This window comes from Hypanus sabinus, chromosome 8 (assembly GCF_030144855.1).
Source record: "Hypanus sabinus isolate sHypSab1 chromosome 8, sHypSab1.hap1, whole genome shotgun sequence".
In the NCBI taxonomy this organism is placed as follows: domain Eukaryota; kingdom Metazoa; phylum Chordata; class Chondrichthyes; order Myliobatiformes; family Dasyatidae; genus Hypanus; species Hypanus sabinus.
The window spans coordinates 139,941,828-139,969,159 of record NC_082713.1 but is presented as its reverse complement, the minus strand read 5'-3'; the positions used below and the strand labels follow the sequence as shown (position 1 = coordinate 139,969,159).

The 27,332-nt window shown below is 37.5% G+C and overlaps 2 long non-coding RNA genes across 3 annotated transcripts in view; both read left to right on the top strand.

Annotated features, from left to right (window-relative positions):
- The first annotated feature begins 5,937 nt into the window (after positions 1-5,937).
- The window catches only part of LOC132398490 (uncharacterized), a 74,270-nt gene continuing 52,875 nt past the window's right edge, over positions 5,938-27,332 (top strand). Inside the window, exons 1-3 of one of the 2 annotated variants that reach the window (XR_009513673.1) lie at positions 5,938-6,820; positions 20,873-20,952; positions 21,088-21,193. This is a non-coding gene — a long non-coding RNA (uncharacterized LOC132398490). The remainder of the gene's footprint in view (positions 6,821-20,872; positions 20,953-21,087; positions 21,194-27,332) is intronic. The other variant, XR_009513672.1, reaches the window with a different exon arrangement.
- On the top strand, positions 14,122-15,093 carry LOC132398492 (uncharacterized). Its single transcript, XR_009513675.1, has 3 exons — positions 14,122-14,229; positions 14,372-14,435; positions 14,965-15,093. It is a non-coding gene; the product is annotated as an uncharacterized LOC132398492 (long non-coding RNA).

The window sequence follows — 27,332 nt, the reverse complement described above, 5'->3', positions numbered from 1 at the left end:
TAAATACAGAAGTACGTTGACAATCAGGAGTTGTTTATTTTCAAACTATTTTTCTGTTTAGTGGATTTCTGGCTATGTTGGGAGTAGGGGCAGGGGAGATGTCAGAGGTGGTTTTTTTTCACGTAGACAATGGTGAGTGCGTGGAGTGGGCTGCCGGCAATGGTGGTGGAGGCGGATACGTTAAGGTCTGTTAAGAGACTTTTGGATAGGTACATGGAGCTTAGAAAAAATAGAGGGCTATGGGTAGCCCTAGTAATTTCTAAGGTAGGGACATATTCGGCACAACTTTGTGGGCCGAAGGGCCTATATTGTGTTGTCAGTTTTCTAGGTTTCTATGTTACATAATGCATCATTTCTGAAAGGCAGATGAATGAGTTCCTGTTCCTGACAATATATATTTAGAAGGTAGGCATTCACTTGGGATTGGGGATTGCTTGTTATTTTGTTTCTTTGGGATCTGTAGTAGCACTATGGGTGCAACAGTCTTTGCCATAGGTGGGACAGAAGATGTTTGATCAGGTAGGTGGGTCATTTGGAAGGTGGTAAACTCCTTTTATTGTTTTTGTTGTATTTCTTCATGTTCCCAAAAAGAGGCTTGAAATTTTCTTTCTTAGCAACACACACAAAATCCTGGAGGATCTCAGCAGGCCAGGCAGCATTTATGGAGAAGAGTACAGTCAATGTTTCAGGCCCAAAACCCTTCAGGTTTTCATTCTTGTTCTCCTCCTTGATCAGTCACATGCCAAAGAGTTCTGCAAATGATTGAAAATGAAATTGTTGAATTTTCAAGGAGGTGTTGAGGATATCCTTTAAATATTTCCTATATTCTCTGTGTAATATCTAGACATGACAGACCTTGGAGTAGAGTGCTTCTTTTAGAAGTAAAGCACGTGAATGTTGGGTCCAACCCATTATCTAATTAGACCCTCAGTGTTTTGTAATGAGAAGCATCCTGTAGCAAGTTATTTTAGAAGTCAAATTGCACAGTTGTCAAAGAAGTAGTGGGTGTGCTATACTTAGCTTTTTAGAAGATATTTGATAAGATAACTCATCAAGGATTATTGCGGCAAGGCAATACTTGAGATGTAGAAGATAGTATACTAGCAGGGATAAACGACTGGTTAGCTAGTAGAAAGTGCGTATATACAGTATAAATGGACAATCATCTAGATGGCAAGAAGGAACAACTATTATAACCACAGGTATCGGTGCTTGGGCCTCAACTTATCACACTGTATATAAATGTGTTAAAAGTCACCAAATGACACAAAAATCAATAGGAAATTAAATTCAGAGGAGGACATAAAGAGTCTACAAGGGTGTAGACGGAATGTGAGTGAACAAAGATCTAACAAATGTAGTATAATTTGGGAAAATGTGAAATTGTAAATTTTGGCTTCATGAATATAAACCTTGTGTAATCTCACACCATTTAACAAATACTCATTATTTATTCACATTTTTTTGATATTATATTTCACCTGCCATGTTCTCAGCACCTTAGTCAGCTCGTCCTTATTACCCACAGTCTCTTTACATTTTCCTCCATACTCTGAATTTCACCTATTTAGTATTGTAAGAAAACCAGTAAATATACATAATTATTCCCCCTCCCCGTTAGTATAGATTTTGAAAAGAAGGGAAAAAGCAGACACCCTTGTACTACCACACTTAATCAGTCTGCCATCTGAGATGAATGTAATTTTTCCCAACGATTTGTCTTCTAACTTACAACCAATTCCAAATCACTACCAATGCAATATCCCCAATTCCACGTATTCCTTAAACGCAACTTTATGGACACCTTCTGAAAATCCAAATAAACCATATTCCTTCTTAAATGCTCTACTAATATTGTCAAAGATCTTCAATAGATTGGTCAAACATTATTAATTTTTTATAAACCTGTATTGATTCAGCTCAACATCACTACTCTTTTCAAGGTGCTAGTACATCTATGATTATAGATTCCAGCACATTCCCAACTATTGTTGTTAGGCTAACAGGCCTAACCTGTTCAGTGTTTTCTCATTTCCTTCTATCTTAGAGAATGGTGTCATATTTTCTACCCTCTAATCCACAGGAACAGTTTCCGAATTTGTAGAAATTTGCAAAGTGACAAGAAGAGTATCTATCATGGTTTAGTGTTTGGTTTTGTGTGCTTTCTGTGAAGACAAAGTAGTTATTTAATTTTTCTTCCATTTCCATTATTCCCATTTTAGACTCTCCTGTTTCTTTCTATAAAGGCACCACATTTGCCCACCTTAAGATTTTTCCTTAATTTGCATACCTATGTTTTGCATAGTTTTCTCCACTGAACTTTTACACTCTTAATTTCCTTAACAGATTTGTAGTTGTTCTTTGCTTGGTTCTAAACTGCTGTGAATCTTCAAGCCTACCACAATTTCTGGCAACTTTATGGGCCGCCTCTTTTATTTTAATGCTATTTATAATTTCCCTTTACAACTACAGACAAATCACTTGATGATTTTTGCAACATGTGCATTATTTATTTAAAGGCTTCCCTGTTCACCACCATATCTTTCAGTCTGATATATTGATCAACAGCAGTCAACTCTTCCTTTATACCTTTGCTTTCCTTTGTTTAAGTTTAAGACCCTCATTTCACATTTCAAGCACATCACTTTCAAACTCAATGTAAAATTCTATCACTTTATAGTCATTCTTCCCTAAAATGCCCATTTTACAAAAAAAAATTGACAAACACCCTTTTCATTGCAGGAAGACCTATGATAGCTTTTTCTCTCATTGATTCCTCAACATCATGTTTCAGAAAATTATCTGTACCCATTGTTTGAATTCACCTTCCTCATTACCACAATTGTGATTTTTCCTGTAAATATTTTGGTTTAAGTCTCATTGCTACCATACCACTTTGATCCAAACACCTGTAGTTTTTTGATTTATGCTAAGCACAATACTAAAACAACTATTTGGAGACATACAAATAATTCCTACTTAATATTTTCTGCTTTTGATATTTCTAAGCTTGATGCAGATTTACTTGACTATCATCTGGAAAGGACATATTGTCTATGAGGTTGGACAGTTTAAGAGCGATAGGAGACATGATTGAACTATAATATCCTAAAAAGTTATAGTACAGGAGATCCTCAAAAGATGGAGGAAGCTGTGTCTTTGAATGTTTTTAAGGCAGATGTCAATTGATTCTTAACAAACTCATTTTAGCCATGATCTTATTGAATGGCAGAACAGACATATGAGCCAAGTAGCCTGCTTATGCTCCTGATGTTCCTGCCCTGGTGAAGCAGAGGATGCTGATGTTAACCTGCTCATCCTGCTAATAGATGTTGCAGGAATGATACTATGACTCTGATGTTTTGAGGTCCTTTACTTGGGGGCACCACGGTATCGTAGTGGTTAGTGCAATGCTATTACAGCCTGGAGTGTCAAGAGTTCAGAATTCAATTCTGATGCTGTCTGTAAGAAGTTTGTACGTACTTCTCATGATTACGTGGGTTTCCTCTGGTTGCTCTAGTTTCCTCCCATGTTCCAAGGGTGTACTGGTTAGTACGTTAATTGTTCTTTGTACAATGGCCTACAATCAGGTTAGGAATACATAAGTCAACTGCTGGGCCGTGCAGCTCATTAGTTTGGAACAGCCTGTAATACACTGTATCTCTAAATAAAATAAAATGTCTCTAGGTAGTCCATATCTTAAAGCCTAACGGAGAGCAGGAATTACTGTGGCTAGTATTCCATGCATTTGTATTTTGTTTGAGATCTTGATCTTTCAATGTACTTTTCTTCGGATGCCCAAAGGTTATAATGACACATTAGTGAATTTTGATGACTTCCTTCACTGAAAAGTATAGTTGAGATATGAAAAAGAATCCAGTAGATATTTTGGCTGGCATGGTAAATTGCAGTCTTGTCTTGTCATTCCTGTAAAGGAGTATTACTGATAGAGCCTGCAAATACTTCATAGTTCCTTCTGGGAACCACATTCTTGAACCACTGCAGTTTATTTTGAAAGTACTCCCACAGTGCAGTTACATAGGGAATTTCAGGATCTTGTCCTACTGATGATGGTAGAACCTTTTAAACATGATAGAAAACACCACGGTTATTAAAAGCATGCTGTTGAACTATCATGAAGTAAGTGATAAAATTACTCTCAAATCTCAGAAACTTAACCTTTTCTGACAAAAGTTCTGTCACATTTTATCAACACCTCTTCTTTATTGAATACATCTTCAAAAAAGCAAATGCACAAAAGTAATTTTAAAAAATTACAAGAAACTACTTAGTGTTGAAAATTTTAATTTCAACTGCAGGACCACATGGCAAAACTTGTATAAAATATGAAGATCATAACATACTAAATAAGTGTTAAAATGATAAGATGTCAGTTGGCAGAAAAAAAGGACAACATATGAAAATCAAATCAGTCACCAAAACAAGCAGAAGAGAGTTCTGATGAAGGGTCTCAGCCTGAAATGTCCATCCATGGAAAAGAGTACAGTCGACGTCTTGGGCCGAGATCCTTCAACAGGTCTGCTTTTTTCCGTAAATGCTGCCTGGCCTGCTGAGTTCCACCAGCATTTTGTGTGTGTTGCTTGAATTTCCAGCATCTGCAGATTTTCTCTTGTTGGAGAAGAGAGTTCAAGTATTTTGGGAGTTCGATCCCAAAAGAAGAAATAAACAAGCAAGTCACAAGCACCAGTGCAACCCTCACCTTGGATCTAAGCAAAATTAGCTTGAGTGAATATGAGTAACACACACTAACCTTGTGAACTACTGCTCCATCCCACTTTCACTCTCCCAATCTTTATAAGTACTATATTCTCCCAAACTTTATCCATCTCTCCATTTATGTTTCTGACTTTCCCATTGTACTGAAATAGCTCTTACTTATATCAGAAATTACATCATATTTGACCTTGACAAAGGTATCACATCCTCCTCTCTTTTCACGTGATTGGCTGCTCTTCCTGGATATGCCTTTTCACCAGCCGGTTTGGCCATAATTGCCTGATTCCATTCTTCTGTCTGCCAGAAAATCTTTCTGTTCCTACATGGTGGTCCTCATTCATGCAATCGATATTTGCTCCTTCGTATTTCTCATCAGTATTCTGCCCCTAAGAACATTATTTGTAAAGATTTTCGCATGATATCCTGGAGACATTAGATATAATCTCAACACTATCACCTACTGAAATATCTCCACTATTTTACTGTTTATCTGAGATCCAGTATTGGATGACCCTTTTCCAGGAAAAAAACCAAAAAGTGTTTAACAGTGGGGGGAGAAACAGAGTTGGTGTTTTAAATCAAGGACTATTCATTAGAACCGGGCATGTGGGAAAAATAGGCTGGTTTAAGTTTCATGGGGGGTGGATACAGTGCACAGAGCAAATGGTTGTGATAGGGTGTAGAGCACAGTTGTCAAGGTAACAACTACTTTTAAAGGTTGGCTATTGGGTACAGAAGAGGAAATTAAACCAATTGAAAGAGAGTTTGCAGTTCCATGTATGGGAAAAGATGAAAAAAGTGAGAATTTCAAATTGTACCCTAAACCCTAAAATGCTGTTTTTTCATTTCCCAATCTCTACTACTTTGTTAATAGGCATCAATACAGATTAATACTATTTTTTATTAAAGAAAATAGATGTTTAACACCCACAGTGTAAACCAAAATAGCCAGTATTGCCACCTACACTTTGCTGTCCTCTGACAAACATGTTTTCAAGTAGTTTATTTAATTTTAGTTGTCCTTTCCTCCATTTTCACCTGAAATTTCTGTGTACTTAAAATCTTGGCAGAAGCTTGGCAAACTACACATTTCCAACAGATTTACTCCAGATAGAAAACCCAGTAACTGTACTGCGCTGACATTATTGAGATGCAAATAACAGTATTTGCATAATGCTCCTTCGCAGGGTTTCCGTTCATTCCACCTGTTTGAGATCACAGTGAACGCACTGTCTTGTTGCTTCTTTTACCACAAGAACAAGCAGATACTGTAAAACACTAATGAAGTATTCTCGACATTTTCTGTCAGCTTTTAGGTGGGTCATTATTTAAGGGGCTGGGTGAAAGTGACGGGTACGAATGCAATGAACTTTCTGACAGCAAGACCAAGGCCATCTGTGCAGTGATGGGTGCGACATAAAGGCTGTCTGTGTGAATCGTGGGAAAGGTAGCGGCTGCCCTGCGAGTGTGCTGCCATCAATTGAGCTAATTGAGGATTATGGCGTGGAGTTTGCCGTGGCTCAGCGAAAGGATAATCCCTCATCGACTGCGGTCACTGCCAGTAATTGGAGCATATTACAGGGAGGAGTTCTCCTGCAGCGCCGTCGAAAACTGAGAAGCTCGTTGTTTAATTATCGACTCTCTAAAGAAACAAAAAAAAGAGCGTCCACAGGGAAAAAAATGTGATGCAAGGCTCGGGCAGTTTGACTGACAAAGGGGTTTTCATTGGGGTTCCTGCTGTATCAGGCTATCATTCTTCATCACGTTAGACATGCCATGAAAAGCTTGTTTCTTTAAAAAAAGGCAATGAAGTTGCATCATTTTTCGATATAATCCTGAGGAAGCAGACACGATAGCGAGATGTTCGGATTCCAGAACATGTCGGACCAAATTGTTAAAACACAAACCTCAATGTCAACGCTGTATTTTTGTTTGGAGGTGTAGGAAGCTGCTGTTGACGAGAGCATTTCCATTACGAAGTGAACGAAGAGTCGATGCTACGAAATAGATTTCCTCTGTTAAATGGATCCATTCCCCACCCCTGCAATACAGTCTAATGCAGATTTCTCAGCAAATCTTTTCGGTAAAGTACCATCCTCTACCCAGTTTCCATTGGGAAGTCCATTCCTGTATACAGTAGTGTCCTTCCACCAGCTCAATTCAGCCAATTGCAGAACAACCGTCATCTTAAAATTTCTTTTTCAGAATGATGAAAGATCATCGATCAACTCTGACCACATACTATTCTTGACATGCTGAATTTTCGCAGTTCCGTGGTTATTTCTGATTGCCGGCAGACTCTTTTGTATTCGGCAATGTAACTACACTGTCAGTCTTGTTTTAGCTTTGATTTAAAACAGTAAATGGCCTTTGATTTATGTTGTCATGTGTTTATATGCATTTTATATATCGACAATATTGAGCATACGAATCTCAAAATGAATTCCTAATAAATTTTCATTCGATTCCCCTTGCCAATTTGCATTTCCCCCTCTTTCAGAGGCTTTTTGATGCTTTTAGTGTCTGGAGAACTAGGCAGCTGGGCCTTGCCCTCCTCACCACCACCCTTCCCAACAGCATAGTCTATAATGGTAGTATTTATCCTCCACTTTGAAGGGTAGATGTCCAGATGTTTAATGTGGCCAGATCTTTATTCACATAATGATTAATTATAGTTACAGTGATATGACTGTAACTTTGTTTTGTACTCTAATCTGCAATGCTAACTAATTTGTTGCAGTACTTCTCTGGTTTTACTTACGTGGTTTTTTTGTGTGATTAAACCAAATATGCATTTTTTAATGGAGTGTATAAACCTACAATTATTAAGGTACATTGTTGTAACTGACTAGGAATTGTATAATTGACCTAATAGTTTTCCTTAGCTAAATCGTTCAACTTGAGATATAATGTTAGCTGCAGGGATTATTTGAAGTTCTAACAGCTTTCGTTTATTAGTGTGTCTCTGAAAACTTCCTCCATCTGTCAATGATTTTCAAAGTTGCCAATTACATTGAACGCCAAGAGCAGATTTGTTGTTGAATTTCGTAACAAATACAGAGCTGAATCTTTGATAAATTGGAAAGGGGGGAAATATGCATGTTTTAAGTGTAAATCTGAAAGGGGAAACATTTGGCTTCCATATCACTATTAGTTGGATTTGCAAATGACTGTGGTAGCACTGATAATGAGTATTTCAGCTAAATTAAAAGAAAATATCTCCGCACTTTGGCAGAACACCTATTACAGTGGTAGCATAATTCTATTTTATGGTATGTTGAAAATCATATAAATAAAGGTTGTTCAATTATGATATTTAAAAAAATAATGGGAAATATATTTATGTTTACCTAATCTATGAATGAGGGAGAAGGTAGGACAAGGAAAAAGTAACAGAAATGATTTATAGTTTCAATGTTACTTTTACCTTACTGATGATAAATACCATCAAACATCTATAACCGATTATATAGTGGAAAACTATATTACTGTTTTAAGAAAAATGAGATCCTTGATGCCTGATTGCAATGTAGAATGTAAAAACGGTATGTATTACAAATGATAATCTTAAATGTATAATAAGGCAGCATGTTATGTTGCCTACAGATGGGAGTGACTATGTGGCTTGTTGGTTATAATATTGAATGAATACTTTAATATACCATTCAATCTGGTCACTTTTTACACTAACATTAAAATATTGTAATCATGGAAAAGTCATTAGAAGTGATTGAAAGTTACATCTTAATTAACTGAACATTATGGCCACCTTATGGAAAATAGCAGGATTCATGTAATTATTATCCATAAACAGTATTCCCTAATTATCTGTGGAAGGAGAAAAGGGAAAAAACATGAAAGACCTCTTAAAAATAATGAAAGAAAGGCATCTGAGAGATATAAAGAATAACAGTAGGACAGTAGGATTAGCAGCAAGTCAAAGCTATATTATGTTAATGGTTCCTTACCCCAGTTCCACCATTTCAGAAGATGATGCTGACTCTTATTTTCATTAGAGAGTAGGCACTTCCCCTTTGATACTTTTATACTTACCAATGGAATCTACTGCACATTTATTCTGAATTGCAATGCTTTTATTTAAAGCTATACCATTGTTTTTCTATTTCAAGTTATCTTTTAAAATTATATTCTAATCAATTTTAGTAGTCTCCTCTCCTATTGCCTTTATTTTAACTTTGTAATTAGCTTTGCATCACTCTCAAACTTAGTATATACTTAGACTATATACTAATTAACTCTATCTTATTGGACAAAGGAAGATGTACAAGACAGTGTTACCTAGCAAGATCCATGGTACCCTGCTCTAGAAAATTGTGCAAAATGGACACTATGAATTGATCCTCCAAATCAATTTGAAAATTTGCTTTTTACAAAAGTTTAAAAGACGAATTGACCATTACATATATTTTTTTAAAGTTCTTCATATTCTTGATTAATAGATGTCTAAAAATAAGGTCCTGCTAGGGGCTAAAAAGTATCTACTGCTTTTCCGGCATATATGACGAATAAACTCTTCTCAGGCTTCCAGCTGGGTATATGTTTTGATTATAACCGACCTTTCAATGACAAACTCTGCCGTCTTTTGAAGAAGATGGCAGAGTTTGTCATCGAAACACCAGTTACAATTGATACTTACACCTGGCTGGAAGTCTGAGAAGAGTTTATTCTTCTAGGGTATTTAGGCAACGCCACCATTGTTTTGTAACTTTTGTTATCTCTTGCTTCAGTCAATAATGACTCCACATTTTGTTCTTTAGAACCAAAATATATCTATCTTTTTGATATCCTTCCTTATAGCGACTGCCGTTCCCTTTTTCTGTTTTATGTGACTTTCGACTGTTTAAGTACATTGTATATTAGTTGTCAGCCTTAGTCATCATAACCATTATTTTGTTTGGACATTAGATCAAACTTATATGTCTGCATTTTTGGCACAAATACAATTCATTTTGGTTTTTACGCTCTGTGTATTCATAAAAATTGCCTTTAATTTTAACTTTTGACTTAATTTTCTTTATGATGAAGAATGCCATAGTGTAGTGAAATAATTAGGAATCTAAGTAAAATAAGTGCAACCAAAAATTATGAAAAATTCAAATTAAAAGATATAGAATTTTCAGTAACTATAGGTGCATTACTTAAATTCAGTGTACTGAAAGCAAAAAATGTACTGAAGTTAGGTGAATAATTGCTTCGGAAGTCATCAGAAATTCAGGGGTCCCCTAATTTTTCTTTGAGTATGCCACTGTCTAGAGACTGTTAACTAATCCACATAATATAAGGATTACTTTGAGCTCACAGAATAAGATTTTCAAATGGAGTACTCTGCTGCCAAAAATGAACATGAACCTTTTATTTAACTTTTGTTGAAACATAAAATGACCATCTCAGATTGACTTGGCATTTGTTTTCCTTAATGAAGCAACCTTGGTTTAATTTTGTATCCTTAAGATATTATAAGTGCTTAAATTTTTTGGTTTTCATCTTAAAAACAACAAAGATATCCAAAAACACTACCTGGATTATTCTTTCATTAATAAAGCTCCATGTCAGTAGTAAATGTCATTCATTCATTTTTAATCATCTTGCCTCTAAGTTCCAATATCTGGCTTTTGGAGATACTCTCTTTGATCATATAATAATATTAATATTGTATTAAAAAGCCAAAAAAGTGAAGGCATTGGTAGGGACATAAAAAAATTAAAAGGTATTGGCATGAAATAAAATAAAGATTTTTATTGAAGAACTAACTAAGAGAGGGCATCCCGATTTGCTTCGTAAACATGAAAACATCAAGTTTAGTTATTTTTAATGCCAGAAAACTGACAATTTTGCAAAATGGAAAACATAGCCAAATTGAACCAAAAATAAAAGTGAAAAATTCTATCACCACATATTGGGATTGTTCTTGGTCTTGGAACCAATTTTATTCTATCCAGAAAAGCACAGCAGAGACAAATATTTGGAAATACTGGTGAGATGTATTTTGGCAGTTGAGTCTTACTCATCAAAGTTTTTTTTTAGAATTATGGTGTGTTACATATTTTTTAAAGTTTCATAGAATCCTTGTGAATTTTCAGATTTTTAAAAAATAGTAAACACAGAAAAATAAAGTATTTGCCAAAATGCATTGGCTGAAATGCTGCTGTGATCAAGGAAACTCAGTATGATTGGACCTTTGGTACCAGGTAGTGTTCTTGGAATTTTGTTAATTAAGTTTTTTTCAGAAATCATTCCCTTATGGAAGGAATGTAAGTGAATGGGTCTTTGTCAAATCCACAGAAATGATAGCTTGGCATTGTTATATTTTCAGGTATTGATATCAACCTTGGTTTTATGATGTTAACTGTTTCTTTATATAGTTTATTATCTTGTGGATAATAATAACCATAAATGCTTGTGCAAATTGAATGGTTTGAATTTTAAAGTGGTTGAATACCAGGCAAATTGAAAATATTATTGCTTAACTCAGTTTGTACAAAATTAAAGGATCTTTGCCCCAGCCCACAGTGATAGATGGTCAAAGTAAATTTTTTACATTTTTAATTTAAATTGATTGGTTCTGAAATTTTTTTAGTCATTATGTTGTTTGATTTTTAAATTTTTATTCTGATTTTGAAAACATTTATCTCAGGGCTGATTTTCAACAGTAAGGGTCAAGTTAATGTTTCCTTCAGAATAGATAAATAGGGAGGTGGCAAAGGCTATAAACTATTAAGAAATGCAGAAAGAGTTAAAGTAAATAGAAACAACCTAAATATAAACAAATTGGACAAGAGGGTGTTGGATAGAATAAAGTAAGGGGGACAATTGATGTCAATAGATTAACTTGAATTATAGAACAAAGTCTAAAAAAGATGATTAATCATTGTGAAAGTAAATCCTATCAAACTGAATTAAACTGTACAGCAGCTTATAATGCCCGTAATAAAATAGAAAGCAGAGCATGTGAATAAAGGGAAGTTATCCCCTGTGAATGAGTTACTTAATCTGTTCCACTTCTGATCCTGGAATCAAAACTGGTACTAAAATTGCAGATAACACAGAATTTACAGAATGGGGTTGTATAGCCAACACTGAGCAGGGCAGCAGCAAATTACATGGTTACGTTAGAATGTCTACAGAACTGGCAAATTATAGCTAAACAAAATTAAGCATAGGTGAATCTGAGAAAGGACATTTGGTAGAAAAATAGGGAGGCCACATTACTTAGAACGTGCAAGACTAGATGGGATAGAGGAACAAAAGGATCGTATAACACAATGCATCAATCACTAAATTTTGTTCCACAAATGAGCAAAGTTATCAATAAAAAGCAAACTGTACATTAGATATTTTTCTGAGAGATGGAATGAAAAGAAGTAAATTTATCCTAAATCTATACTACACCTTGGTTAGACCATATTTAGACAATCTTGAACAATTCTGGTACTTCTATAGACAGTAGAAAGGATAAAACTAATTAAAATGAGGATTGTGTGGATATACTTTCCAGGGAAAATAGACTGGGGAAACAGACTGGATCTCTTCTCCTGAGAATGCAAGGCTGAGAGTGAACTAACAAAGGTCTTTATAAATGCCTTCCATAATTTTAAACTGCATGCAAAGAAAATGTTTTCCAGTTATGCAAAATAGTCACAAATATAAAAAAAAGAGGAGAGACTCCTCTACCAGGAAAAAGTGAAAATGTGGAAATCTCTCTCACAGGACCAGGAGATTTGTATGAAGAATGTGAGGGCAAAGACAATATCGGATTATGAGGACAGATTTAATGTTTGCAAATACAGAGGGGGCTAGCATTAAAATTAAAAGTCACTATGGACTGGTTGGACCCAACGACCTGTTTCTGTGCCATATATCCTTTGCAAGCAATCCTATATAAGTAGAAATAGTTAATGGGTTGTTGTAAATCGGTTCACCTCGAAAAGTTTAAATTTATTTGCAGTTACTATTTATTCCTGATCCGCTAAGTGCAGGGACATACCGCATATTGAATCGCGATTTTGCGAAAGAAACGTTTCAAAACATTTCCAGTAAAGCAGTCTAAATAAATTACGAACCAAACCAGCGTCTGTAATGACCAAATAACTATCAACGTAACTGTAGTATCCGGAGACGCTTTGCGTCGCTTCTTAAAAATTATGGACAATCATCATCGCATCTCTAATAAACCGATGGCATTACTAGTGTCTACAAAAACGTCAGGGTCAGCAATAACCCTGTTTATATTATGTTTATAATCAAATTAGGACAGCAGGAGCTGCAGTTAATCCCTGAACGGAGTATCTTCAGCGAAACTAAACTCAATGACAAAACTTCAGTAATAAACGCGGAGCTGACTGCACAATGTACCGGAAGTTGTCGAACCAATTTTGCTGTGTCACACCCAAAATCTATATGCAGTAACTTTATGCAATATCGACAGGGCAACACCTGCGGGGTACTTGGAGTTCGCAATGTATAAATGAATCTTAATTCAATGCATAAAAGCATGCAGACATGCTCAAGAGATACAGTGAGTTGTTCAAATCAAACATTAGAATGGGGATGAAATGTGATCTAAGTGACTTTGACAGTGGAATGATTGTTTGTGCCAGACGGGGAGGTTTGAGTATCGCAGACACTGCTGACCTCCCGGGATTTTCACGGACAATATTCTCTAGAGTTTACAGAGAATGGTGCGAAAACACAAAAACAAAAATCCCGTGAGCTGCACTTCTGAGGGCGAAAACGCCTTGTTAATGAGGGAGATCAGAGAAGAATGACCAGAATGGTTCAAGTTGACGGGAAGGAAACAGTAATTACGCATTACATCAGTGGTGTACAGAAGAACTTCTGTGAACGCTCAACACGTCGAATCTTGAAGTAGATAGGCTTTAGCAGCGAAATACCACACCGGGTTCCACTCCTGTGGCCACTTTATTAGGTACATTCGTGTACTGAATGATGCGGCAACTGAGAGTATATAAACGCGATTCGCCACTTGTATTAATAGTTGCGAAAGGATATTTCCAGCTGTTTTCGTATAAATCCGATGTGTTTTTGCATAACGTGTGATAAAAATAAGTGATTTGTTTCCATCTGGGATCCAAATGCACAAGAATTGAAGAATTTGAGACCACTGCGGTAGGTAATTTTAATCAAATACCTATAACTTCCGACTAGGTTCATCGGATTGGCCAGGAGATTGTGAACCTAAAATTAGAATTTGCTGGTGAGGGTAAGGAAGAAAATCCAAGCTTGCAGTAATAATTTTTACAAAATATGCGATGGACGCGTGAATTTGTCAAATGCACAGCGAACATCTCTTCTGATCTTCAGGTGTCAATCTAGCGGTAAATATGATGTGGTATAATGATAGTGGTTTACTGTTTGGGAACTAGAAACACGGACTTTAGATTTCATATCGACAACAACGTCTCTTCAAGGGAGCCCACTGTCAGTCGCATCAGATGTTCCCAATCATGCCAGGTAACCACCACATTCTATCCGATGAAGTTAAATATTTCTGGTCACAGTGCAATTTTGTTTAACCACTCCACAAGTACTCCTACCTTATTATTCAAACATTCGATTTCCGTGATCCTTACACACTCTTTTTTTTTTGTTCCAGTGATTTCTACGATCAACTTTGTACGACCAACCAAGCTTGTGTGGCTGGGTGAATAGTTCGAGAGGTGACGCGCTTCTTCCTTCCATTTACGCCTGGTTTCTGCACGCTTCTGTTAAGGCTTTCAATGCCACTCTGATTTTCCCGTCTCTATCTTGAACAACCGTAATCCAGAAATCTTACGAGACATCGAGAATATGACCTTTAATTTCATCTAGTAATCATGTGCAGAGAATAGAGCGTGGATTTCTCGGTCCGGTGTCAGGTGTGCAAACAATGTCATCTGCCAATTAGAGCTAACTGAATGTAACTAAGGCCTCTATACAGGGGATGTTGGCTTGGGGGCGGGGGCGATGCTGATGTAGGTTCACTTATTCTTCTGGTGGGTTTTGATGATTTTGTTCCTAAAGCTGCCATAGCATGTGCGCTCGCGTGTGTGTGGGGAGGGGTGATGGTGAGGGTAAGCTCCCACTACCTATTAATATTCCCAATGGGGTGTGTCTCAAATAGCCTCTGACAACCAAATGCAGTTCCTGGCCTTAACGTGTGACTTGGTAACAAGCACGGCGTGCTCAATAACTGATTTATTTTAACAGGATTTATTTCTACTGACTGGAGAAGGGACAAAAACTGGTTACCGGCGCCTTAAAGCGAGTCGCTTCAGACAGATGCGGCTGGACAGACATAGTTGGCAGCTCGTACTGGAGAAAGAAAACTTATCTCAAACCTCCGCAGCGTTGTGGCTATACCCACTTATTGGGAAGACTTCGGGAGTAAACCCCGAGGAAAAATCAGGAGTGCCCTACGCTGAATTCAACGCTGACTGGCAACACGGCTGGTGCCAAACTGTATCGGCCTCTGCCATTCCTTTTGGATTCATCAGCTGCGTGGAGAGGGACAGCCTGCGGCATGAACAGCCCGCTCTCTATCGACGCAGACATCTCGGACGCAACATCCATGGTCCACCCCGACCAACGGAGGCCTTATTCCTTACGTACCGGCAATATTGGTGATACAGTACTTCTCTTTTACTTTCAAGCACTTGCTCAAGCTATTCCATGATATAGATGTATACAGGAGATCAGGGATTCCTGCTGTTCCCAATATCACGAGCCTTGTGGTGGATTTGAGGCAGTTTTCTTCATCTTTTCTCTTCTCGAGAACTCTCGTTAAGAGGTAGCTCCATCAATATGGCAAGCTGACCACCTTGACCAGGCTTTGTCATTCGTCTTTTTCATCGGAGGGCAATATAGTGCGATGGACGGGGACTGATAAAGGTCAATTGTTTCCGCATGCCCCGGTGAATGAGCAGTGCTTCCAAGATTAACAGTAAACATGCACGATGACTACTGTTAGCTTGACCTTAGTTCTGGATTGAAAGCAATGTAAATTGAACAAGTTCCTGACTATTCTGTAGATTACCAGAAGGCCGCGGATTAAAAAAAACTAGAAACGTTAGAAATCTGAAACAAAAACAGAAAGTGCTGGAAACAGCCAAGTGGGGGTTTGATCTGAAATATTAATTCTGTTTCTTCTCCACAGAGGCTAGCTGACCTGCTAATTAATTCCAGTATTTTTTTGTTTTGAATTAATAATTTCTTCCATCATGCCTTTATCCACAGCAGCCTCCCAGCTTTTACCCTCTGGTTCGGCCATTATCTGCTTACTCTTTGTCCCTTAATCATACGGATCCATATTTTCCTTCGTTAAAAGTACTGTACTAATGCAATTTGTGAGGTTTTAAAAAATAGCCCTTGCACCTATGTAACACTTTACTGGTTCCTTGGAATGTTCTGGAACACATTTTAAACAATTCATTATTATTTAAGAGCAAGTAAAGAAAACTTAGTTTATCACACTTAATTTGATTACAATCAGATGAAATTTAATTCCGTTTCTTAGGCTGGTATACTTTGAACAATGCTTAAGCTTTTCTTTTGCCCTGTCGTTAATTCCCTTCCTTACTCCACTGCATCTCCTCTTTTTAAACTTATCTTTAAAACCTATTTTTGACCCCGCGATTAGTGGTTTGGCTTTATATTTACTTGTTGAGAGTGTTGTGGAATGATTGGCAATCTTTCACCACATCAGATACTGTATATAATCCATCGTTATTAGTTAGGGTGCTGATTGAATAGGATCGTATGGAAAATCGGTAACGATGGACAAGTTGAAATTGAAAACTTGTGGTGGTGGTGGTGCTGTAAATTTCGTAGGTCCTGTAAACAGTATGGTGGAAATACGATCTGGCATGCGAAACAGGCGGGAAAACGAGCCACGACGACGAAAGTTGTAGATGGAAATTAAAACTTCTCACTATTTAGGGATTAATTTGTTTGTAATGAATGATACAATTATGGGGACTGGTACTCTACTGTCCCCATTCTTCGCTTGGTTTACGTTATTTTTTTTCAAATCGTGAAGATATCAAGAGGCCAGATGAGAACCACGGTCTAAAACGGATGGCGATTGGAGAAGAAAAAAATACCTTTTGCAACTAAAAGAGCCACCAGCAAGAGGAGTGAAGTACGGAGAATGGCAATGATGTCCTTTAAAACCCTAATATACGGAGAGGAGGCAAAGGCGCGCCGTTAAATTAATCACAAAAGATGAGAAGCACTCTGGAATCAACCTTATATGGAGATAACGAAACAGCAGTGTTCCAGGCTGATGGACGCGTGTGTGCATTTTGATTCCCGAGCCTGTCCTGACATACATTTTTGCCAAAATAATTATTTTAAATTAAGTGTGAGCTCCCATTACACATAGAGTATATTTGGCTATTCCTGGTAAATTCCTTGGCTAAATACCGGCTTTTCATATTTTTTCTCGTTCCAGTTAATGACAAGGCATTTTGTTGCCCTGTCCGCGAGGCTTAATTTAATCCTGCGTTTGAGCTTCGTGTTTAATTTCAAGAAAAACCTGATTATCGTTACTAGCGAAGGGGTGAATGAAAAATATCTCAGTTGGGAGACATAAATGAGTGGAACTGAGCTGAGTCTGTCCAGAGATCTGGCCGGAGCTAATCTCATTGCCAAATTATTGCCTTGAGCTTTTTTTTAAATCGTTCCCACCCCCAATTTCTTCAAAATGCGTTTGTTAATTTATTGTTTGAAGGAACTAGTTGACGTGCTGGGAACATTTAAGGTTACTGAAATCAGGGTAAGTTTAATCAGATCCTGTAAATTATTCCGTTGTTTTAGATTTTGATTTAATTAAGGCACTAAATGTATATAATGCATTAGCACGTGAAATGAATACTTATTTTAACAGTTTGTAAGTAATCATCACACTATTAGATATGTGGAAACTTCCGAAACAGTTAATGCTAAAACTGTAAACTTCTTTGGTTCGATCGAAAAAAATGGTAGAGTGATGTGGCTGTGCATCGACGTTTAGCTGTTGCATCTGTCCCGTAAATTGCGGGACCGACGTGGAGAAAGTTACATGTTCTTAGTGAACACATTAACCAATATAAAACTGGAATTAATTTTAAGCGGTTCATCAATATTTCGTAGTTTGTTGTATCGTCTACTATCAAAATAATACTTAAAAATTTTAAAACTTTAAAATAGCGTGTTGTCTGATCAGTTTCTATTTAAACGCTCTTTATAAAATTGCACGAATACGTTCTCAGAAGAGCAGGGAATATTCTATATATGCTACATTTGACTAATTTAAATCGAATGAATTGCGGATATCATCGAATTTACAGTAAATGTTTGAAATAAAGTAAACTGGAAGAACATTAGAGTAGTTAAGAAACAAACAATTGTTCAGTGGAGATGAGGAGAGTGGACTATAGGAACAGGATTAGGCTATTTAGCTGGAGACTTTCATCAGTTAGTGCATATTATCAGTCCATTTTATCGACATTTCCTTTTATTCTTTAAGATAGGCTTGAAATCAATAGTTAACCCGCGACATTTCCAAATTTTAGCCAACCTTAGATATGTGGAATATATTGCTCTAATTATAATCTTCCTAAAGATATGTTGATGGTAGGCTAAGCGGCTACTTTAAATGACCTATAATGTAGGTGGGAGGTAAGAGAATCATGAAGTTAATGAGTGTGTGTGTGTGTGTGTGTGTGAGAGAGAGAGAGAGAGAAGGTTACAGTGAGGAACTGCTCAGTAACGAACTGCTTATAAGTGAGAAAATATTTAAAAAACCCAACAAAGAGTTGATGGGCCAAGTCATGGTCTTCTATGAAAAATATCCTGAAAACATGAATCAGATTGTTTCAATCTTCTATACAATTTTTGCTTGTTCTGCTATATCAATCCTGTTTTTTTTCCTCCAAGCCAGTGCATCTTTAAGGTGTGTCACCTAGAACTGTTCAAGGGGTTCTGAGACCAGTTTAATTATAACTTGTAGCTAGTTGTACTCAAGTCCTTTCAATGTGTGGCTAGCTTTCCATTAGCCCTATTTGTTTGCTTGATTTTCTTTTGACCTGACCACAATAGTTCAAATATTCTTTGAACTTCTGTTTCTTCTAACTTTTCCTAGTTTGGAAAACACTTTATTCTACACATAAATATGTTGAAATCCAGTTGCCAGAATTTACTCTTTGCTTAATTTGTTAATATTTTGTATGATTCATTGTTTTCTTCTGCATGGTCCCCGTCTTTGTGCCATTTGCAAATCCGATTGTGTATTTCATATGTCATTATCTGAGACATTTATAGACTCAGCTGTTTGTGGTATGTAAGTAGTAAATCATTCCAATTTTGTTACTTTCCCATTTTGTAAATAACATGGATGTAATACTGATGCTATTAATGCTTGGGAAGAAAAGTCAGGTGGTGCAGATAAGGTGGAAGAAATAATTTTAAATTCAGCCAGACAGAAAAGTTACTTTTCTCCAACAAAATAGCTGTACACAGTGCCTTGAAAAAGTTTTCAGCAGCCACAACTATATTCACATTTTACTGTCTCATTTTCTAAATTCAAAATATATTGAAGTAGGATTTTTGAGCTAATCTACAAAACATTGTGCATCATGACAAATCAAAAGACACTTTCCAAAGCCTATCAACAATTTACTAAAGGTTAAAAAAAAACAAAATTGTGAGGTTGAAAAAGTATTCATCTGCTTTGTAATTACGTTAACTTTCCTCAGGTGCAATACTGTATATTACCTGACCAACTCATCCAATTTGTTGATGTAGAGAACTGGAGGATCACCTGTTTTCAATGAATTCATAAGCATAAATTATCCCCTTTCTGAAAGATCCAACTGTATGGTAGATTTTCAATAGACCAAGGCAAAATGAAAACAAAGCAGCTTCCAAGACAAGTCAGGGAAATGATAATAGAGAAGCACAAATATGGGAAGGGTATAAGACCACCTCAAAGGCACTGAACATACCTCAGAGCTCAATGCAGTCCTTTGTGGAAAAAAATAGAAAAATATGAAACCACAGCCACACTGCGTTGTTCAGGCCACCCTCCTAAACTTAGTTGCCTGAGAAGAATGGTACTTGTAAGAGAGGCTCTCTGAATGAGCTTCAGAAGTCAATGGCTGCAACTAGAGATGAAGTTCATGGCTTTGCAATCTCTAAGGCCTTGAAAAAAAAAGGATATTTATGGAAGAGTGGCAAGAAAGAAGCCCTAGCTAAAAGAAAAAAATCATACCCTTGCCCTGAAAGACTTTGAAAATTATCACTTAGAAGATAATGGAAGCAGGTCTTGTGGTTGGATGAGACTAAAGTGGAACTTGGTCATATCAACACTAAGGGCTACATGTGATGTAAATCTAATACTGCATACCTGTCAGCTAACACCATCCCTACTGTAAAGTATGGAGGAGGTAGCATCATGCTGTGGGGATGCTTTTCAACAGCAGGGACTGGAAATCTGGTCAGGATTGATGTGAAGATGAATGCTGCTAAATACAGAGAGATTCTGGATAAAAGCCTACCAGCCTGTGTCAGAAAGTTTAAACTGGGGCAAAAATCTGTCTTTCAGCAGGATAGCGACCAAAAGCACACTGCAAGATCAACCATGGAGTGGCTTCAAATGAAGAAAATTGATGTCCTTGAGTGGCCCAGTCAGAATCCTGGCCTTAACCTGAATGAATATCTCTGGCAAGACCTCAAGTCTGTCTACCGTCATTCTCTAACTAACCTGATACAGCTTGAGCAATTTTGCAAGGGGGAATGGCAGATCTTGCTCTATTATATTGTGCAAAGCTAATAGGTACTTATGTAAAAAGACCACTGGCTGTAATAGCTGTGAGAGGTGTTTAAACTAAGTACTGAGTAAAGGGGGATGAATTTTTTTTAACTGCTGACATTTCAGCTTTTGAATTTTTAGTTTTTCATGCTTTACATGTTTCCCTTTTATGGGGGGGCTCTACTGTGGGGGAAAAAGGAGCATGTGATTCATAAATAAAAATTCTCAGTTCAGCAGATCAAAATCCCTGGTTGTAATACACATTTCCTGTAATCAAAATATACAGATATTCATTTACCAATTTTGTAATTTTTCTTTTGCCTGCAGGTGGGAACTCAAACGAGCATGTTATTTTTTTTTGATATTTCCATTGAAACTGCCGATCCAAAATGCATCTGTAAATCCAGGTAAGATTTATTTCCGTATCCCTGTTTGGTCATGTTTTACCTATATTTCAGTATTGAGTTGGAAACTTTCAAGGCAAATCTCATTCATATGGTTGGAATGCATTCTTTGTTGATAAACAAACTGTTCTAATACAGGGTATGATCTCTTCACCTGTTCATTTCAAGAGGATGTATCACAGAAAGCTGCCACTAACAGGGTGCACAGTCCTGAGGATACAATGATGATTAAAAAAAATTAACGGTACCTTTTAAGCATATTAACTGCACTGCAGAAGAGACTATTTCAGCTATAAAGTATATTATTTCATAAATAAGTAATGCTTTCACAAACTGAGCAAGTGTTTAGTTATTTTGGAGACACTTAGTACAAAATGGCTTCTGCGTAAGGCAGTTTCAAATGATTATTCCAAATTGTTTGTGAACTTCTTTTCAATGACTGTTAACTCAACAAAAATGAAACATTACCAACTTCATAATTTTCTTGTGTTTTGAACGTTGTTTCTTCTCTTCAAATCTGATAAGCATGAGAGGCTTGATATTGTCGCCATTTAGTCTGTAATCTCTGCTACTTCCTCCTTGTCCTCATCAGGGAGGAGGGGGGAGGGGGAAGAAGAAAGAATGTCCCTGGCCTGAACTACGATCTTCCTTATTTACATTTATGCACCCCCGAAACTTACCTTGTCCATCAGACCTACTTGCAGTTTCCCAAATCAGCTTCCATTGAATATCTGAACAACCCACTTCTTTGTGCGATATTGGGACTTCTGTTCAGTTCTCTTTTTACAAGCTTTGTTCCTCCTCCTGAAATCTTCTCTTATCATTCCTTTTTTCAAAACAAAAACACATACTTGTTCCTTCATTCCTACATTCCAAAATTTATCCTTTTAAAACTTTTGGAAATGTAGTTACCTCCAAAATCCCTTTCCATCTTTCCTCAAAGCCATTTAAGGATAAAGGGGAAGCCTTTTAGGACCGAGATGAGGAAAAACTTCTTGACACAGAGAGTGGTGAATCTGTGAAATTCTCTGCCACAGGAAGCAGTTGAGGCCGGTTCATTGGCTATATTTAAGAGGAAGTTAGATATGGCCTTTGTGGCTAAAGGGATCAGGGGATATGGAGAGAAAGCAGGTACAGGGTTCTAAGTTGGATGATCAGCCATGATCATACTGAATGGCGGTGCAGGCTCGAAGGGCTGAATGGCCTATTCCTGCACCTATTTTCCATGTTTCTATGTTTCAATACCAGTGGAAAACCATACGATCATAGGCTTCCAATCACAGAATCAAGTCTCAATCATCACCACACCTTCTTATTGCCAAGTCAGATTTGGATCTGATTTCCTATTTGTCCTGGATCCTTTGGGTTGAAACATTTGAGACTAATCTTCCATGTGAGATTTTAGCTATGGCCTTACTGACATGCATGGAAGCACACTGTCCCTGTCGATACATTTTGCAACCTCTTTGTAAAATGTAATCACATTGGTGAGACAGGATCTCCCCCTACTAAGCCATGCTCTCTATTGCAGATTCATCCCTGTCTTTCCAAGTGCAGGTTAATCCTGTTCCACAGAATTCCTCCCTCCCCAGTAACTTCCCTGCCACTGATTCACAATACTTCTGTTCACCTAAATCTCTAAATTCCTTTTTTTAAAAAATACTCCTGAAAACCAACCTTTAACAGGGTTGTTTGGTGTGAGAATTCTTTTCCAACGGTTTCATAATGTTGTAGATGTATATGATGACTTGTCAGTGATTGTGAGGGAAACAGTTTGAAACAAGTTCAAGGGGAAGTTTGTTTTTTTTTTCTGGTGTAATTTAGTTTGAAAGGCTTTTCATGAATTTTGTGAAGAAGTACAGTGAGAATGTTCTTGCATCATTATGACTGTGGGAGGAGAGAGTAAGTGCATGCAATCAACACGGACATTGTAAGAAAAAAAATCTTAATAGAACCATAGTCTGTCTGTCAGTACAGGCCCTTCAGCCTTCCATGTTGTGCTGACCCATATAATCCTTAAAAAAAGGTACTAAACCCACACTACCCCATAACCCTCCATTTTCCTTCCATCCATGTGCCTGTCCAAGAGGCTCGTAAATATCCCTAATGTTTTAGCCTCCACCACCATCCCTGGCAAGTCGTTCCAGGCACTCACAACCCTCTGTGTAAAAAAAACTTACCCCTGTCTCCCCTAAACTATCCTCCCTTAATTTTGTACATATGCCCTCTGGTGTTTGCTATTGGTGCCCCGGGAAACAGGTACTGACTATCAACCCTGTCTATGCCTCTCATAATCTTGTAGACCTCTATCAAGTCCCCTCTTATTCTTCTATGCTTCAAAGAGAAAAGTCCCAGCTCTGCTAACCTTGTTCTGCTAATCATGCAATCAGAAAATTGAAAGGAGCAGCTGTGGCAGATGAAATTTGATTTGCCCCTGTTGAAACAAATTTAAGCACCCAAAATCCTGAAGATGCACAGGACTTTAGCATTATGGGTTGACCAGGCTCTAAACTTTGTGCTTTAGTAAGTATCATTTAATTCTGTTAATGTTTTATATCAGTCCTATTAGCAATGAGTTTTTAAACGGATGGAGTGGAACCAAGTACTCTCACTGCAGTATAGCTGGTTCCAGATGAAAATTTTCTGCCAGCACAGGTTACATCAAAAGATCAGCCTGCCATTTTGAGATCAAAATAAGTCAGACACTCACACGTATGGAAGTGACCATGGCTGAGAGTATGGACCTTGTGGTCTCCTTTACCTGCTGCTTCTGCTCCCTTTCCTCTGTCACTCTGGCTGGTGCATCCAATCACCTGCCCTTTTCCTCCTGAAATCCTGTAATCATAGCTTCTGAGCTTCATGCTATTCTTTAATTGCTTAATTAAACAAGGGATCACTAATCCTATGACTGCTAGGCAGAATGGTGACAGCCTGTGACATAAAGTGCAATTCCTAGCTACTAAGATATTGCATAATAGTAACTGGCTGAAATAAGCCTGTAAGTGGAAATGTAATTTGTGTTAGAAATGTTTGTTTATATATAAATTCTATCTCCATTCAGCCTTGTGAAGGTTGTCCTGCTCTGAAAAATTGTTATGTAAAATTAAAATGTGATGTGAAACTCGGAAATCAGTGAAGAAAAAGGCAAATTTTTATTCTTTTTAAAACCCTTCTGCTGTAAAACAAAGGCTAAGAACGATAAAGGGAAAATATATAGAGTCTGGTTTGCAATGTTTTACTTGGTCCTACTATCTTAGAAATTTTGCTGGTACAGATGTAATGCGCTATCAATAACTCTAGGAGACTGGAAATAGAGTACAAAATGATAGGCTTTTATTAACAGCAAAAATGGGCACGACCATGTTGAAGACTGTGGGAGGAGCAGTGCCCCAATCACCTTTATACAGGGGTCTGTGGGAGGAGCCACAGGAGCAGTCAGCAGAGCGGCGTGTCCAGACAGGTATACATGGTTTACCACAAGATGATATAATTTTGCTATACTTAATACAAGCCATCCTCAGGTTATAGATGCCTGAATAAAGTTCACTTGTGTATACAGTCGCGCTCCTGTAATTTTTTTAAATTTAGAAGACTGATGTACATTTTTTCATATGAATGACAGAAATATTGACCTCTCTCCACTTCTAGTCATTCAATCTTATCGATCTTGTATGCTTTTAATCCCATTCATTACAACACTGTGAAAGTATGATTACAATATTGAGTAGTCTTCATGTACTTTTTAACTTATGGACAAAGCGGTCTAATGTCTATAAGTAATTAACATAAAACCAACTAAATTTAGGTTATTTATGAAGAAGCCTGAAACGGCCAACTCACCATAGTTTACCATGTGGTGGTTGAAATGTTGTTTATCTCAGTTTATTTGATCAAAGAAGATGTAGCTTGTTAAATGTCTGTGAAATACTGTTCAAAATAGAGTAAGCAGCTATTAGTAGCTTTATACTTTGTGATACTTATCTGCCTAGTACATCTGTCTAGTTTATGCAGTTAAACCTCCATTCCCACTATGTTCTATTTTTAGATTTCTAGCACCTGAAGTTTTATTTTTATCCTTCAATTGATTATAGTTTTATTTGGTCGGCTACAGTCATTGGTTTAAATAGTTATTTATACCAATTGAAACCATGTAAAAGGAGTAGCAGTCAATCTGCTGGAAGAACTCAGCAGACTGAACAGCATCTGTGGGAGGAAAGGGAAATGCTGATGTTTCAGGTCAAAATCCTAATCATGATTTAATGGATTCCAATTTAGTGTCATTGATTTCCAGTTGGAGTTAAACAATGAATCTATTTCAAAATGACTGTCCTTGACTATAAAAAAAAATCCCAAAAACTTAAAAAAAACAATCCAGGAATATAAAGCAACACACACAAAATGCTGGGGGAACTCAGCAGGCCAGGCAGCATCATTGGAAATGAATAAACAGTCGATGTTTTGCACCCAGACCCTTCTTCAGGACTGAGAAGGAAGGGGGAAGATGCCAGAATAAAAAATAAAAAGGTGGTGGGGGGAGGAATGGAAGGAGGCTAACTAGAAGGTAACAGTTCAAGCCAGGTGGGCTAGGAAGGTCAAGAGCTGGAGAAGAAGGAATCTGATAGGAGAGGAGAGTGAACCAGAGGAGAAAAGTAAGGAGGAGGGGGCCCAGGGAGAAATGATAGGCAGGCAAGAATTGGCAAAAGGTCAGAGCAAGGAAGAAGGGAAAGGGAGGGGATTTTTTTTTATTAGCCAGAAGGAGAAATCAATATTCATGTCATCAAGTTGGATGTTATGCAGACGGAATATAAGGTTAAACCCTGAAAGTGGCCTCACCTTGGTACAAGAGGAGGCCATGGACCGACATGTCGGAACTGGAATGGAATCGGAATTAAAATGTTTGGCCACCAGGAAATTCCGCTTGTGGCTAATGCAGCAGAGATGCTCAACAAAGCTGTCCCCCAATTTATGACAGGTCTAATCAATGTAGAGGAGGGTGCATTTAGAGCACCGGACACAATAGACAAACCCAGCAGATCTGCAGGTGAAGTGTTGCTTCATCAGGAAGGACTATTTGAGGCCCTGAATAAAGGTGAGGGAGGAGGTGTATGGGCAGGTGTAGCACTTAGGCTGCTTGCAGAGAGAAATACCACGAGGCCAATTAATGGTGAGAGGTGAATAGACAAGGGAATTGTGGAGGGAGTGGTCCTTGTGGAAGGCAGGGAGGTGGGGGGGAGTTAAAGATATGTTTAGTGGTAGGATCCCTTTGGAAATGGCGGAAGTTGTGGAGGATGATGTGTTGGATGTGGAGGCTGATGAGGTAGTAGGTAAGGACACAAGGAGCTCCAGCACTGTTAAGGCGGTGGGAAGATGGGGTGAGTGTGGTGTGGATGTTTGGGAACTGGAGGAAGTGGGTCAATAGTAGAAGGAGGACAACCTTGTCCTTTGAAGAAGGAGGACATCTCTGATGTTCTGGAACAGATGCAGTGGAGGCGAAGGAAATAAGAAAAGGAAATAACATTTTTGCAGGAGTCAGGGAGGGAAGAGGTATAGTCAAGATAACCATGGGAAACAGTAGGTTTATAAAAAATGTCAGTTACAATTTTTCTCCAGAGATGGAGGCCAAGAGATTGAGAAGGGGTGTTAGAGATGAACCAAGTGAACTTAAGGACAGGGTGGAAGTTGGAGACAAAGTTGTTGAAATTGACAAACTCAGCATGGGTGCATGAAGCAACACCAATGCAGTTGTTAATGTACTGGAGGAAGGGTTATTGTTAAATTAAAAGCTTTACTCTCATGTTTTGTTATCCGTTGAAACATTTTGGAACACTGGGTGTATTTTCTTGATTACTACTTATGCAGATAGTTTCTTAATGTCGCACAAAGACTCCCTGGATGGTCTGAAAGGTTAGTGGGTGTGGTTGTAAGTGGAGATGATAGGTACAATATTTCACATCTGGATCTGAGTCAAATCCTTGACATCTATTCAGATTGATTTTTCCTTTAAATGAGTACTATGTAAAATTAACTTAGGTGGTCTCAGTACCATTACTAGTCACTGTTGACACACTTGAATTAATGTTCATAATTCGGAATAGCCTTTGTTACTTCAAAAACATGCAATTGCAGTGCAACTGATGATGCTATTCCTGAGTTTGGCAGAGTGGCATATCCTTGAAGACAAGCATCTTAATTGTGCATCTGGTTATATTTTTCTTGATCTGGAAGTGTTTAATGGTGATGGCAGAAAGCATAAATGCATGAACTGCTGCTGCTAACTTAACAAATTTCACATCACGTGCTGGTAATAATAAACCTGATTCTGATTCTGAAGTCATCAAACTGATGAATATTCAATGTTCTGATAAATCTGTAGTATCTTAAGC